Below are 16,193 nucleotides of genomic sequence, written 5' to 3'. Positions count from 1 at the left end.
CGAGGGAGAACGAAAGATGGGTATATAGGAGAGGGAAAGATGGAAGGAATATTGAATGGAAGGAAAGGTGAAAGAATGTATGTAAGAGTGGGTGAATGAGTGGATGAATGAATAAATGGCTAGATGGATGAGTGGGTGAAAAGATGAGTGAATGGACAGGTGGATGGATAGTTGAAAGGATGGCAGAGTAAAGGGATGGATGGATGAGTGAGTAAATGGATAGGTGGGTAGATAGGTGAAAGGATGGAAGAGTAAAAGGATGGATGGAAAGAGGGATGGACAGGTAAAAACATGGCAGAGAAAAGGGATGGATGAGTGCGTAAAAAGACAATCAAATGGATGGGAGATTGGTTGGACAAATGGATGGGTGGCAGGATGGATGGATGACACAATGGATAAATGGCATGATGGATGGCAGAGTGGAAGGATGGCAAAGTAGGTGGAAGGCAAGCAGAGAAGAGTGATGAATGGATGGATGGATGGCAAAGTGGATGGATGGATGGTAGATGGAATGGATGAATGGATAGAAGAATGGGTGGGTGGCAGAGTGTATGAATGGTTGGATGGGTGGCAGTGTGGATGGATGAGTAGATGTCTGGATGGCAGAGTAGACAGATAAAGGATGGATGACAAAGTCGCTGGATTGATGGCAGGATGTCTGGCTGGATAGACCAATGGAAGGCAGAGTGGATGGATGGGTGGATGGATCACAGATTGGATGGACGGATGGAATAGGGGAAGGTTGAATGATGGCTGAAAAAATTAATGGATGACAGAAGGTAAAGGTGAAATAATGGATATCAGCAGCTGGATGGAAAGGTGAAATAACAAATTAAGCACTGTTTTAATGGACATTTACACATGCACTATTGCCCAACAGATGCATATGTGTGGTAGGTTTCAGGTGCAGCACTCTGCTCTTGGGTACTCTAGCAGTCAGTGAATTGCATATTTGGGCAGTGTTGGGTGTGTGGTCCGAGTTCTGCCTTTATGTGATCTGATACAGGAGAGGTGCATGGTATGTGTGTGTACATGGCATTCTGTGGTGTGTCATGCTACCTGCAATTCATACTCCACCATTTAAGTGCATGCTGATGATCAGTTAGTACCATTTGGGGAGCTTCTGCTGAAAGCTATGCCACCCGGGGAATGATCACTGACAGCACTGCCACTAAGTAAATGTCACCTGATGATCCACCACTGAAATCACAGCCATCTACGAAGTCATGCAGCCACCAGTGAAATCAGAGCCACACATAACAGCCACTGTAATCTGACCTTCCACGAACTCCTGCTGAAAGCAATGAACCACCACCGAGTGCGGTGCCACCTAACTGTAACAGTGTCATTTAATCATTCCCACTGAAGTCAATGCCACCTGACAATCCCCCACTGAAAGTATTGTCACTGTTATTGCCACTAAAAGCAATAATGCACAAGCAACATCTACTGACAACAAGGCCTCAAAGTAACCACCTCCTAAAGCAGAGCAACCAGTGTCACCTTCACCAGCAAACAGTGTCACCGGTAATGCCACCTGTGGAAGTGCCACAAAATGGATAACTGATGGAGGATTCGTCAGCGAAAGTAGTTCCACCACCTGAGTAACTGTCCTTTAAAACAGTGCTTAATCTGTAAAACTGTAAGCATCAGGAGGCCCCTGCGGCCTGCACCACCCATTGCCCCTGCCAGCCCTACCGATGACAGCACCAGTGGGACCAAGTAGAGACCCAGGTAGCCCTAATGTCTCCAGTCTGGTTTGTGGACCCTCCGTTTTCACTGATTCTGTGAGTTTGCCTTTGAAGCAGAGAACAGAGTACAAGAAAGATGAGCTGTGCTCTTGTGCTCACATAAACTCCACTGCCAAGTTAGAATTCAAGGATGGTAACTTTATGGGTGTTTAGAGGACTCAGGGTGTCCACTGCTGGTGTGGCTGTACTTCGATGCTGTTCCGTCTGCCCCACTTTGTACTCTGAGGAGGCTAAGAAGCAACTCCCGTGTGCACGGGGGAAAAGGGAACTTAGACACAGTACAGCATCCTCTCTTGGATGTGGTATAGAGTTGCATTTCAGTTTTGAAGAGAATAAAAAAAACGTTTACCACATGGTCTTCTGCAATCGACTATATCACACTGGCTAAATGACTGTGTGTGATAAACCTTGTAGAGCTGGGTAGCACCTTGCAGCTATGTGTCCGTGTGAGTATGAAGTGTTCGCCTGCGACTGATAATAAGAAATGTTAGTCTAAGGTCTAACTCGTCTGAGATGTGTTAATATTTCCATGCCATACCTAAACCCTTAACTAGCTTGAGTAATATCAAATGCATTTTATAATACGTTCAGAAATCCAAATCAAGTACATGATTCGAAGTCTTCATGAGAAGAAGTGGGAGATCGCCACTCCACAGACAAAAGGGTACCTTTAGTTCAATAAAGTCAGTCATGAAACATTACTACCTTTGGGGAAAAGTCCAAGTCCATGCAAACACAGATGGTGGCACTTTAACAACAAACAGATCCACTGAGGAAGTTCAGCTGATACTACAAAGAGGATATTCCAGAGAAGATCAATGCACAATTCAGTCTTGAAACTGAGAGAGACAGGAGAAGACAAAACACAGCCATTGGGAAACAAGGTTTCTAGGAAGCGCCTTGATCTACTAGAGTTCTCAGATGGCAGCCACATTCTAGTTTGTTCTCAGTTGAATTGTTATTCTCACTATCTGGACCCCATTTTGGTTTGGAAAATACACAACAAAACACTCACCGTTACCACTGCATCTTAGAAGTATAGAACATTTACTTAAATCTGCATTCAATATTAAATTTGTGAAATCAATATTCAAGATCTAAAATGTTCTGAATACCGAAATGTAAAAAGCTATAAATGTTCCTCACCTTTATGTCTGTAGACCTTGATTAGACCCCTTGACCAAACCTCTTTTGCCCTGACCACAAGTAATGAGCACTGTGTTGATGTTCCTGAGAGTATTTAAGTGCCTAAATGTACTCTCTCTGAAACTGCTGAATTAACTTTGTAGTAAAACTGAGTAAATCTTAAATGTGGGACAATTTATAGGCTGCATCAATAAATGTCCAGCTTTTTCCTCTATAGAGTCTAACCGGGGTGCACTGACTTTGTACCAACTATGGATCCTGGGACTCTCCTGATTTCCATTGCCCTACTGGATTTTGAACTTGCCAACAAGTATTGGAGAAGCCAAATCCACAACACTTCTGGGACAAGAGTCATGCTCAGCCTGTATAATCTTGAAACTGCAAAAACCCAATGTGACCCGAGAGTGAAGTGGACATGCCGGAAAGCGTGAACAATGTTATGCACTCACGCCTGTACCCAACAGTACACAGGAGCATTGAACGTCTTTTCACTGAAGATCCTTGATATATATATATATATATATATATATATATATATATATATATATATATATATATATATATATATACACACATATATACATATATATACACACATCCCATTGTATTCTGGTCAATGCAGTCATGTTGTTTCATCTTTTCAACTTAGTAATAATAAAACCCCTGCCACTTGCTTCACTCTTTTTAGAGGTCCTCAAAAGAGGACTGTCACTGCTGTTTGCCACCTTGTACAGTTCAACTGCCTTTAAAGTTTTTGATTGTGGGTTAAGGTAATAATAAATAAACAATCTCAGCTTGCTGACAGGGCCGTCTTCCTCACGTTCACACTCACCAGCAACGTGAGAACATTCTTTGTGAGTGTAAGACTCCAGGCTTTAGCTGCTTGCTTAAACTAAAATGTGGCTTCATCCCTTTCCTCCCTCCACAGCTGAACATTGGATAACGTTCAACTAAAAAGGACCAGACCCTTACAGGTGGGGGCTGCATCATTCATATAATAGCATTCCAGGTTCCAAAAACATCAGAATCCATTTTGTTTCCTGGGTTAGTGATTTTCAGAACTTCAGATCCATGCTGAAAAGGAGTATTGTTTTAATAGTTCCACCCTGGATCAAGGTACTCATCCAAGGCTCTTATTAGCTGTCCTGATGGTTCACTCTGATGGACTTGGATGAAACAAATTTTGAGGATCGGGAAGGCATTTTCCATTATGGGATTAGTGCATTTTAACTCGACCTTAAAAATTCTTAAATAAAAGTCATTCAGGCTGACTCCATTATTTTATACCACCCTCAGAAAAGACCTAGCTCCTACCCTATTCATTATACGTCGGTACTCAACCGGAACGATCCAGCATTCTGATTCTTTAAACTGAGAGCCTCAAGCCAAGTTCCATTCTTGTGAATTTATTTTTAAAAAGCAAAAAAACTGTCATTTATTCCCGCTTTAACAACCAGGCATTAGGCCTGTTAGGGGAAGGGAGATCACCATCCTGGGTCTCTACAAAAAATTTCTGGAGCTCCTGGCTTGCAAACAAAAAGCTGCTCTGATCTTTGATTTGTCAGTGGCCTCCTTCTTGACTGCCTGGAACACATGTTAGATGTGGGGTGACGGGATAATGGGCCTTTAGAGAGGTTAATATCTTTACAATTTAGTTCAAAACATCTTTTGAAATGAAGAGGACCTCAAGGTTTGATTCAATCTCTGCTGCTTGTTAACACCTATGTGGTGCTTTGGGCTGTTAATATTGGCAGGGCCGTAGCTTCAGGGGTCTTTGAGTGTTACACTCAATAAATATTTTTTTTTTCTTATAAATAGTTGGGTAAAGGTGCATTCAGTTGGGTATTGTGAGATGTCTGACGGATTTCAGCAGGAATGTTTACATACACTCAGACAGAAAACGCACACACACTCTGTTTGAAAGTCTTCAAAAATATTGGCTATTTTACAGAATATTTTGTTTGTTCTGTTACTACACCTACCAAACCACATTCCTCTCCCTGTCCACCTCCCCTTAGGCCGTCTCATGTGCCCTGCTTGTCGTATAATGTAGTTAAACATTACATACCACCCTGATTGTCAGCAAATCTGAAGTTCACCCCCCAATCTTCCAGACTAAGCCACGCCCCTATATATTGGTGGCCTATGGTCTGCGGGGTCAAAGACATCAATGGCACCTAAAACCTTTTGGGCCTAACCAACAGGCTGCAGATAGCAGTCACTATCGCTTAGAAAACATTAATTGCCTGGATGTCGAAAAAGTGCCAATGCCTTTAAGCTGGGACGACCAAAGTTTTTGAATTCGGTCTTACAACTCCCATGAGACCTTCCAGGGTCTCTTCCCTTGCTTGTCTCTGCAATTTGGAACCTGAGGGGTATTTTCAAATTGGAAATGCATTTGACCTCGCAGGTGCCATCCAGTGTTAAGACAATTTACCATCTTTGCAACGATCTAGGACCTCTCCTGTTCTGTGCCTACAGCATTGACTAGCCCAAGTGCATGTTTTTGTGTTTGTTAGGCTTGGATACTGTGTGACAATCTGTCTGAACGCACTACAGTCAGCCACTGCCAAGCTTCAAGCAGTACAAAGCAGAGCAATAAATATTGATAATCGATTAGCCACACTGGATTGTGTTTCAGGCTTGAGGAGGGGCTTGAGAATTGGCCTAGCATTTCTACCCAGATTGAGACACCCTGCAACAGATCCTACATTGGGGGTACCAAGGTGGAGGCGCCTGTAACTTGATCTCAGGTGCTGAAAAAATCTTATTTAGATGTGAAATAGCTGTGTATTTTGCTTTTTTTGTACATTGTTTTATATATTTTCCTCTTTTCATTGTATGCATTTTTATGTTGAATGTTTGATATTTTGGAGTTTTCCACCAATAAACTAGGCTTTATCCTGTCATCACTTTCGCAGAAAAACATAAAAATGTAAGACAACCTCTAGTGTCTAGCCTTCGTAGTGCCGAATCCACAAAAATCTTGGCTGTCTTTTGCCTGCAGATGTGGAAGACAAGGCCTGGTAGTCAAAAATGTAATTTTATATTTTATTATGTAAGTTATACAGTTGGTGGTTGAGGCCGTACTCAAGGTATTTTCAATTTTATAACAAAGGGTGACGAAGCATTGCTTTCTTTATTTCAGAAAGCATTTTTATGGAACATTGCCATTATTTTATATTAACCTCTAAAATCAATATCTGAAGTCAGCGTACAGATTGATATACATAGTGTATGATTAAGTTAGAATTACACGTTTTTTCCTAAAATAAAAATGTTACATTGCTCCATATTGTTTTAAAATTTAAATGATTTGTTAAACCATTACTAAATATATTATTTTAATTGAGATAAAACTTTAAACTAGCATCTTTCCTGCCGAAACACCCAATGAGGTCCTTTTAAAATTCGATACTTAGGGCCTGATTTCGGGGGAAGGCTTATCCCGTCTCAATGGTGATGGATATCCCGCCCACCAAAATATAAATCCACTGAAATACTCAATGAGGTCCTTTTAAAGTGCAATACTAAGGGCCTGATTTACATTTGGCGGACGGGTTACTCTGTCACAACTGTGACGGATATCCCATCGGTCAAAATATAAATCCAATTATCTCCTATGTGATTTATATTGGGGCGGACGAGATATCTGTCACTATTGTGACAGAGTAACCCATCCGACGAAACCCAAATAAGGCCTTAGTCCAGAAGGTCCTGATTTAGAGTTGAGTGGTAATGGAAAGTTCTGTGTTTTGTGGAAGAAGTGCTAAATCTGCTGGAGGGTTTTCAGTGTGGGGGGGATCCTCAGCGGATTAATTTCCGCCATAGAATATCTGTTGGAAATGTTCTTCTACAGGAAAATTATCCAGCGGCAGATAATTCTCCACTCTTACAATGACCAATACATCTGACTTGCATTTGGAGCTCTGATTAAAATAGATTAAACAGCCTGCTGCAGTGAAAGAACAAAACAAAAATGATTGCTTTCTATGCACAATACATCTATGAGATAAAGAATTGAAGGTGTGATGATTCAGTGCACTTTTGAGACGTAGATAGTCCCTCACGCATTGCAATGGAGGTACAGAGGCACCGAACAGCAGGTAGCATGAAGTGAGAGAGAACCGCTCTGGGCAGAGGCAAAGATCACTCTATAGTTATGTGCGCAGCTGCCTGCCAGTGGAAATGTGCACTGGAAGGTGTCCCAAATCCAGTAGCAGCTCATGGAATGAGGTGCGGGGGGAGGGACTGCCCAAAGCAGCGTCAGGATTGGCTGGGAAGGCCCTGGCTGGGCGCTCCCAGGCAGACTGGGAGCCTGTGCAGGCTCTCTCCAGAGAGAGCCCTGTGCGCATTTGGGTTTGGCTGGCCCGAGATGGCCGGCCAAACACACATGCGCTCTGAGGGGGGAGTGCTGACCACTCCCCCAGTGCACGTCACCCCGTGGCCCCGCCCCCTTTTAAACAAAACCATAATAAACACAGTTTATTATGGTTTTGTTTAAAAGGTTTTGTAGCTGCCGCTGCTGGCAGGGGGTGGGGGTCAACGCTCCTCCGGCCTTACGGAGCAGCCGCCACTGCCCAAATCTTAGACAAGCCACAGCTCGCACAACTTTTAACAGAAGCAGAACTCTTAGAGTGGTGCAATGACACCATGGGCTTGGGACTCTGCTAATGCAACTCTAAGCAACTGTTTACCCTTCACACATCACAGCACGACAGAGTGCCACACAGCGCGGTGCAAATTTTTATAAATCTGGGTCAGGGAGTCTGACCATCATCCGGAAATGACGGCATCTCTCCTTTTCTGGAAGACTGTTCTTTGCAGAATGCAAGGTTTCATTTTAACTTACTTCACCCAGAACTAGTCCATGGAAGCAGGCAAGATGATTCAGGGAATACATTGAGTATTCGCTGCTGATATCTAACGTATGCCGGAGCCATGAGTTCGAATCCCGAGAAGGTCAGCTCTGCCTTTCGTTCCCAAAACAATGAATGAAAGTGCCATTGAATGAGTAAAAGTAACACTTTTAACCATATCCGAGAACTTTGCACTTGTTGCAACAAGAAATAAAGGAGTGCGCATCCAGTTGCACCGCTATTAATGCTTGTGTAATACAGAAAGGATAATCTGGAGTTTGCACCAGGGCAAACCATTGGAAAAACTAATTTCGAACTACTTTTCCTTCTCACGTGGAAAGTGGATAAAATACATTGATATGATATGAGGTCTACATTTATGTTAAAACGACTGCCCTGTTTTTTTTTTTTACATGCATGGGAAAAATGGTACAAAACCAGAGTTCTTATTTTCTTATAAAAAAATCTAAATGACCCACTTAAAATTATGTATAATCATTACACTTCTTACATATGATTTCATAATCTATTCTCTCCATTTTTCCCTAATGTAAGCGAAGCAAATTCTGTTTGCACCGTTCCTTGATAGACCAGTAGCAAGATGGTGGACACTGAGGAGTTGTTTTTCGCATCAGTGCAAACTTTCTGTGGAATTGTATTTACAGCGCTTGGAAACAGCAGCTGTGGTCCTATGCACTTTAAATGTATTTGAAAAGCAATGCTGTAACCGGAAGTATGTGTTTTGGGGGGCCTGGCCCCAGTAACAATAACATGAAAGTAGATTTGAGGAAGACGGATTCTGAACTTAAAGCACAGCTATTGACATATCTACCTCCAAACTTGTGCTGCACGTGTACTACCTCTGGGTGGGCTTTAACCATCGAGTCTGTTTCCTTCCTTCTCTTCTCTTCCTTGTTAGTAAGCTCCTCCTTGTCCTTCCTTTATTTCCTTAGTAGATATTAAACCATCCCTGTAAAGTCCAGCGCTCTGTAGTGATCGGGTGCTATTTAAGCACTAAAGGACGCCTTAATAAAAACAAACAAAATCGTAATATTCTGAGAAGTCACAAAAGTTTGATGATTATTATTATTATTACTGATATCCTTACAGCCAGATTTCATTCCCCCAGCATTGGTTCTGGTTTTGCTTGCTCGAGGGGGTTGTTTCAACCATCTTTCTAATGCATAAAGCTCTGGAAATATTGCTGGTTGAAGTCATAGTCTAACCTAACCATAAACTGACCAGTTCCCAGCTGTGACTAGGTGCCATCAGGAAATGTGGGTGCACCCGATCATATGTGTGCTCCACCACCACAAAATCTTGCTGGTTACCTGGACATCCTAAGATACAGTCCCTTAAGGGAAAGGTATGTTTTGGACACAGTAGAGGGAACTGACCCAATATCTCCATCAATTCCCTCCAATAACGAAGACAGATTGGGCCCTGGACTCCAGTTCACTGTAGACCGCATCTCTAACAGGGCACTGGTGACATGACACAGGTCACCAGAATATAACTGACTGAAGTGGGAAACCTGCCCCATAAACTCAGGGTTTAAAATAGAACACAGTGGCTGGGGTTGTCTATAGCAATAAGAATGTATTTCTTCTCAGATAACCCCTTTCTAGTGGCTTTAGAATAACAAAACTTTGAGGAAATAAATAAGGTACTAAACCTGTGCCTCGGAGTTTGCATGCAGCTCTTTGATGCCAGTTTATAAGTCACTGAGCTAATAAGGATTGTACCTTACAAACTACAGGTAACGACAGGATCTCTAAGATGAAAGCAACAACCCACTGATCTATCCACATAAAATTCAAATCTGTGATCTGCATGTTACACTTTGAGCTTTGCAGAAGGGACACTGACCGCCATGCTACTCTATTTATAAATCAAAACTGTGCCTAGACAAACCATAGCTCTCTCCATTAAGAGCATTAAACACCAGAGTTATCGTATCATTATTATACCTAAACATACTGGACACACAAAGATCTCTACAGGCTCAGCTTGTCTCACCACAGCCCGTTGCAAATGGCGCCACCCTAAAGCTGGCAGTGGGTACTATGATGACTGTACTGGCACAGGCTGGGAGATTGATTTGTGAAGGAGGGCGACAAAAATATGGAGGTGCCCCTCTAGGCCTGTCCGTTGCTGCAGCCTCTCTTTCGGTTTGTAACAATGTGCTTCCATCAGGAATGTGTCGAGAGTGTTGCGAACCGTGTTTTTTTTAGTTCTGGCCTAGATACAGCTTCAGCTGGTACACCAGCCTGATGTTTTTCACAGAGCAGGATAAAAATATATATGCATATTGGCGGTTTCCACTGGGTAGTTATGGTTAGGATTTTGTTTCCATAGGAAATGCATTTTTTGGGTTGCTAATACCTTTGGCCCCCTTTTAACGAAACATTCCAAAAAAGTGCTACTTTTTGACTAGTTTGTGCATGGAAAGTTTCGGTGTGATCCATCTAGCCATCATGTCCCATCCGACCCACACTCCCTGTCTCCATTTGGTCTGGTTGTGCCAACAGTGCCCTAAACCAAGGATGCCCCCACATCCAAGGCCCATCCATTTCATACATACTGCAAGAGCTCGGTCATGCATCCACCTTGCTCCTGTTAGCCACTGCCCACCCAGTCTAAGACGGGCCATGCGCCACCCTGTCCTGGGTCTGTCAAGAACCTGCCATTGTCTGTTCCATCCATGGCAGCATCCCGCTTCACACTAACCATGCTCCCAACAAACCCTAGCCCAGCCATGCCTTTCTTCTTGCCCTATCACATGCATTTCCCCTATCCTGCATCATTTCAGTCATGCCCCTACACTGCCCCATATGCCCTAGTCCAGTAGCACTCTCTTCTTACCCTGTCTCACACATGATGCCTGCCCTGCTCTAGCCCAGACAACTCCCACTCCCCTGCTGACCACTGCCCACACATACCCTCATCCCCCCCTCCTTGGTCCAGCTGTGACTACATCATGAATTGGCCATCTATGCCCTGTAATTCTGTCCTATGCCAGCAATGACCCCCAGCCTGGTCCGATCTGCCCTCACTGCGCTCCAACCCAGAAATAATTCTATCCGACTCATACCCACCTATGCTCCCAGCACGGCGAATCCAAGTCACGCTCTTCAGTGATCCTGTCAGCCATGCCCTGTCGTGCTCTAGTCAAATCCACGACCCACACTGCTCTAAGCCGGGGATGACCATCCTGCTCTAAACCTGGCAATGGCCAACCAGCTACCAACAAGCAACGACCCACACTTCTCTAAATCAGGAATGGCCAATCCTGCTCTAATCCAGCTATGACCATCCTGTTCTAGTCCAGCCATGACCCACCCTTCTCTAAACCAGCAATGACCATCCTACCCTAACCCAGCAAGGACCCACACTGCTCTAAACCACCAATGACCATCCTGCTCTATACCAGCTATGACCCATCCTGCTCTAGTCCAGCCACGACCCACCCTTCTCTAAACCAGCAATGACCATCCTACCCTAACCCAGCAAGGACCCACACTGCTCTAAACCACCAATGACCATCCAGCTCTATACCAGCTATGACCCATCCTGCTCTAGTCCAGCCATGACCCACCCTTCTCTAAACCAGCAATGACCATCCTACCCTAACCTAGCAAGGGCCCACACTGCTCTAAACCAGCAATGACCATTCTGCTTCAGTCCAGCTATGACCCATCCTGCTCTAGTCCAGCCAAGCTCTATCCTGTTTTAATCCAGCCATAACTCCTCCTGGTTTAGGCCAACCATGACCCATCTTTCTCCAAACCAGCCATACTCCATCCTGTTCTTTACATGTATGCACCCACAGTGCTCCAGACAGCTGCGCCTTATCCTGTTATAGAACATCCAATGTCCATTCGGCTACAGACCAGGCATGGCAGATACTGCTCTAGACCAGCCATACTCCATCCTGCGGTAGATAACCATGTCCTATCCTGCTGTAGATAACCATGTCCCATCCAGCTCGAGACCAGGCATACCCCATCGTGCTCTAGTCATATATGCCCCCACACTGTTCTAAACATACATACCCCTCCTGTCCCAGACCAGCCAAGCCCCTCCGTGCTTTAGACCAGCCAGCCAAGTTCCTTCATGGTTCCATGCCCCTTCGTGCTCTAGACCAATCATGCCCCATAATCTTCTAGACAGCTGTGCTTCATCCTGCTCTTCACAGGTCATGCCCTGGCATGCTCTACACCAGCCACGTCCCTTCCTACGGTCAGTGCCCATGCCCCGTCCTGCTCTAGACCCGCAATGACCCATTGTGCTCTAGACATCCGCCCCCCTACCGTAGACATCCATGCCCCACACTGCTCCAGGCCAGCCAGGCCCTGTCATCTTCTAAACAGCCATTTATGTTCAAGGAAAATCAATCTGAGCCACTAATATCAGTGCAATTTGACATTACTGGCCGCCTTATGCAAAATTACCAGCAGTGATCACCACCGTGCATCAGGCACTGTCGTCAGACAAAATGTACAAAAAAAAAAAAAGCTTTGTAAATTCGGAGTGCCTGTACATGAGTAATGCATAACAGTCACACCTGCAGTGTCCCTGGCGGCAAGGCAATAACATTTGTAAAAAGTTACCCCAACGCCACATAAGTTAACACTCAAATGTCAGCTATGATTATATTATGAAAACGCCATCATTTTTCTCCAAACATCAGCTAATGAGTTCTGAAAGTGCATATACATCGTCGTCTCATACACAGTTTTCAGCTCTGGGATACATTTATTAATGCAACCAAAGAAAAGCTTCTGCTTTACGAGGGTGGGCTGTGTAAGGAGAGTTACTTCTGGGTAACGGGGGCGCTACCGGGGGGCACGAGCTCCTTGGAGAAGCCTGCGCGAGAGCAGCCATGCCGGGGGCTTTAAGTGGGATGAAAAAACTGGGGTGGGGGGTCACTCTAGGGGGCGTGGTCGATATAATTGAGGGCGTGGCTTAAAAACACCTATACTAAAAGTCTCTACTGAGCACAGTGTGCCGCCCACTGACATTTGTTTGTTCTTTCTCTTACCTCATCCAGATATATAACACAACAAGTAAGATAACATTACGTGTACAGCAAGTCACGACGTTTGGCTTTGCCAGTGGTTGTTAGTTGCATAAGTTGTATACAATATTGAAAATGTTTCAGTCCTGAAATGGTGCGTCTGTTAAATACGTAGAACAAGTCTTTTTACACCTGCATCAAAGGCCGGTGGCTGTTCGTGCTGCTGAGGTAATATTTTTTCCCCACTCTGAGGGCAAATATTGAGAGCCCGATTGGCACCCGTCTCAGCACTTGCTTTTCAGCACCGGCAGGACCCGGCCCACTTAAAGCCCTGGCCATGCCCCCTCGTGACCCCGCACTGCTGTAAACATAGGTGCCCTTCGGAGGAGCCGTGCCCGTCGTGCCCCAACGTGCCCAGTGTTATCCCGAGGCTGCTGCAGCAGGGGGTGCCCATCAGACAGTGTCTCGGGGGCGCGCAGCCGCTGCCCTTACCTGTGAGCGCGAGCCCTGGCAGCTGGTCGGGGCGCATCCCCTGGTGCCCGGCCGGAGGCACAACGGCAGCATCTTGGTGCCAAGGGCGCAGTCCTCGGGGGTGGGAGAGCTCCTCCGGCCCCTGGCAGAGGGGCGTCCGGGGGTGATGCGGAGGATGCGGGGTCCCGCAGTGAAGGTGAGCCCCTCGGTTGTGGTACAGATCCCTCAGAGGGTAAATCCAGGGGGCACCCCTCCAAGCTGCAAGTGGGGTGCGGCAGCGGGGCCAATGGAGACGGGGCGCAGCTGGAGGCCCCGCTTCGGGGACGGCTCATGCAGACTCCTGCAAGAGCAGGACCGAGGCATAAACACAGAGCAACGTGACCGGAAGCGGTGACATCAGAGGGGGCTCCGGGAGGGGCCGCCTCAGATGATGAAATCATCATTGGCCCACCCCCGAGCCTCTGCTTCAGCAGTGCCCCCCGCCCCTGCTAAGTGCTGGGGGCGGGAGGTGGGGAGGGCCGGGTGCCCCTGGAGACCGGGATGGAGAGGAGGAGAGCCCTGCGGGGACCTGCGGCGGTCCTTCCTCTCTCTTCCAGCCACAGAGGTGCGGAGCTGGCCACGGTGCTGAAATACCCCTCCTCCCCGCCGTCCCAGGGCTGCGCGGACACTGAGGGCCATGTTTACGAGGCCCATGGCGCAGAGTGGCGGAAAAAGGCAGAAATGCTCCCTATCTGCAAGATTCAGGGCATTTCTGCCCTCTCACCCTGTGCTGGCGCACAAATTGCTCCCGCGCGCCAACGTGGGCACCATTCCACCATGGTGCAAGGGTGTCTGCGTTGTGGTGATGATGGTTTTTGAGCAGGAAGGGACACTTTCATGCACAAAAACAATCAATAGAGGCGATTCCCCCTTTCTGACATAGAGGAAAAAGCGGGGAGAAATAATGTTATTTCTCCCCGTTGCGCTACTCTTACGCCACACCTGTGGGGGCGTAGGCTTTTTGACGCATTCTCAGGTTTACAACACCTTGTAAATCTCAGAATGTTTCAAAATCCCAGGTGTTGCGAGGGAACACCCACGCAGCACCCATGGAAACGCCTCCCTGGCGCAAAGTAAGGCAACGCTTTCTCCATAACTATAAGGCCATGTAAGGCCACGCAGATTGCCTTTGCATGGCCTTATAGATATGTCTCAGCAGCCTGCGTAGCCAGTGCGTCACGAAAAGTGATGCATCAGCGGTGCAGGGTGCTTATATATATGGTCCTGATTATTTAAAAAATGCAGTATCCACTCCGCCTTTCATCCTGGCGTGCAGACAAATCGCACACTTCATTTTGCAGCAGGCCTCGCTAAACGTAAACAACAGATTTTACACACGCCCTGCCATCTGTGCAGTTCTTGCAGTGTTTTCCTCTCAAGGACTCGAGTGACTGGCACTAATTCAATGCTTTGTGCTCCCAATATTAACAGGGTCATTTGCACCAGAGCGCTCGTGCAGGAACGCGCAAGAATAATGCATGCCTTATCTTATTTCTACTATCGATTAGCAACTGAGAGCAAATTACACTTTTTCCCCTTTTGAAGTGACCACACCTATTTGCTAATATAGAAGAAGTAGGAACGTGAACAAAGAAGGACCTACGTTATTCCATTTTTATTTGCACAAAAATGCAAATTATTTGAAAAAGAATGGTAACAATGTCATTATGTCCAAAGTTTGGACCTTGCAACTAGGCTTAGTGGTTTCCAACTACAGCACTGTTAGCAATAGTGTTCCTGATTGGCTAGGGTAGGCACCTCAGCCAATCAGAAACCACCACTTTTGTCAGGGCGAGGGAGCTACACACCCAGATAACCCCTGGTCACCCCCTCGGTAGCTTGGCACAAGCAGTCAGGCTTATCCCAGAGGCGATGTGTAAAGCGATTGCACAACACACACAACCTAGTGACACAATAAATATACCACAAAAAGATTTCACAATAGGTTATAGAAAAATAAACTGTATTGCACATAAAACATCATAGACCAAAAACAACACAAACCAATAAATACCCTGCTAAGCAAGCAGTTGCCAGATCGCCATCCTTACCATGAAAGCACAACTGAGGAGCAACGTTTCCAGATTGCATGGGTCATAAAAACATTACCATCAACACACATGTCATGGCAAACCATATCCCCTCCAATGCATATGATGCAGATCCCACAATATGTATGTCACCCAAACAAGGTCAAGACAGCAAATGACATTCTCAGGTCATGAGACCAAACATAGAAACAAGGGGTGGGGGGCAGAATAATACAGGGAACTGCAGCATGTGCCAGGATTACCAACAGCACCTTCTACACGAAGGGTGCAGCACGTCTGCGCTTTCCACAATGTATGGTGAGGGAAAAATCCCCCCTTTTGAACGTAGGAGGCACTGCGCTCCGTCTACCATATTTTGGCAATGGCGTGATATGCACTTCAGAGGAAGGTGACCTCGCTCCTCTCAGGGGGGCCGCCTCACCGATAACGCTCCTCAGCGGATGGTACACCGCTTGATTTGGGTATGGAGGAATGGGGGTGTTAGAAATGGCGTTTCTAGTTGGCTAGGGTATGCACCTCAGCCAGGCAGAACCCACCACTGGGGATTACACACCCAAGATAACCCCTGCTTATCCCCTTGGTAACACACATAACACAAGTGAACCAATAAATACATTACAAAGGAAACAAAACAACAAGTTATATAAAAATAAACTGTATTGCTTAAAACATCATCAGACCAAAGACAACATGTATCAGTAATACCCTACTACACAAACAGATGTCAGAGCATCACACAGGTTACTAGTAGTCTGCGAAACTAAGCAGTAGTCAGGTAAACATATAGCTTACTGGTATTCTGAAACACAAGCTGTAATCAGGTTATCATTATCACCAAAAATGCACGTCAGGATAA

At 45.7% G+C, this 16,193-nt stretch overlaps 1 protein-coding gene across 1 annotated transcript in view; it reads right to left on the bottom strand.

Annotated features, from left to right (window-relative positions):
* The window catches only part of CCDC92B (coiled-coil domain containing 92B), a 171,142-nt gene extending 157,542 nt beyond the window's left edge, over positions 1 to 13,600 (bottom strand). The window contains exon 1 of the mRNA XM_069227012.1: positions 13,269 to 13,600. The gene's annotated coding sequence lies outside the window, so the exon portion shown is untranslated. The remainder of the gene's footprint in view (positions 1 to 13,268) is intronic.
* Positions 13,601 to 16,193: the final 2,593 nt, after the last annotated feature.

Source organism: Pleurodeles waltl, chromosome 3_2 (assembly GCF_031143425.1).
Source record: "Pleurodeles waltl isolate 20211129_DDA chromosome 3_2, aPleWal1.hap1.20221129, whole genome shotgun sequence".
Lineage (NCBI taxonomy): Eukaryota > Metazoa > Chordata > Amphibia > Caudata > Salamandridae > Pleurodeles > Pleurodeles waltl.
This window is presented reverse-complemented; position numbering and strand designations above follow the sequence as displayed.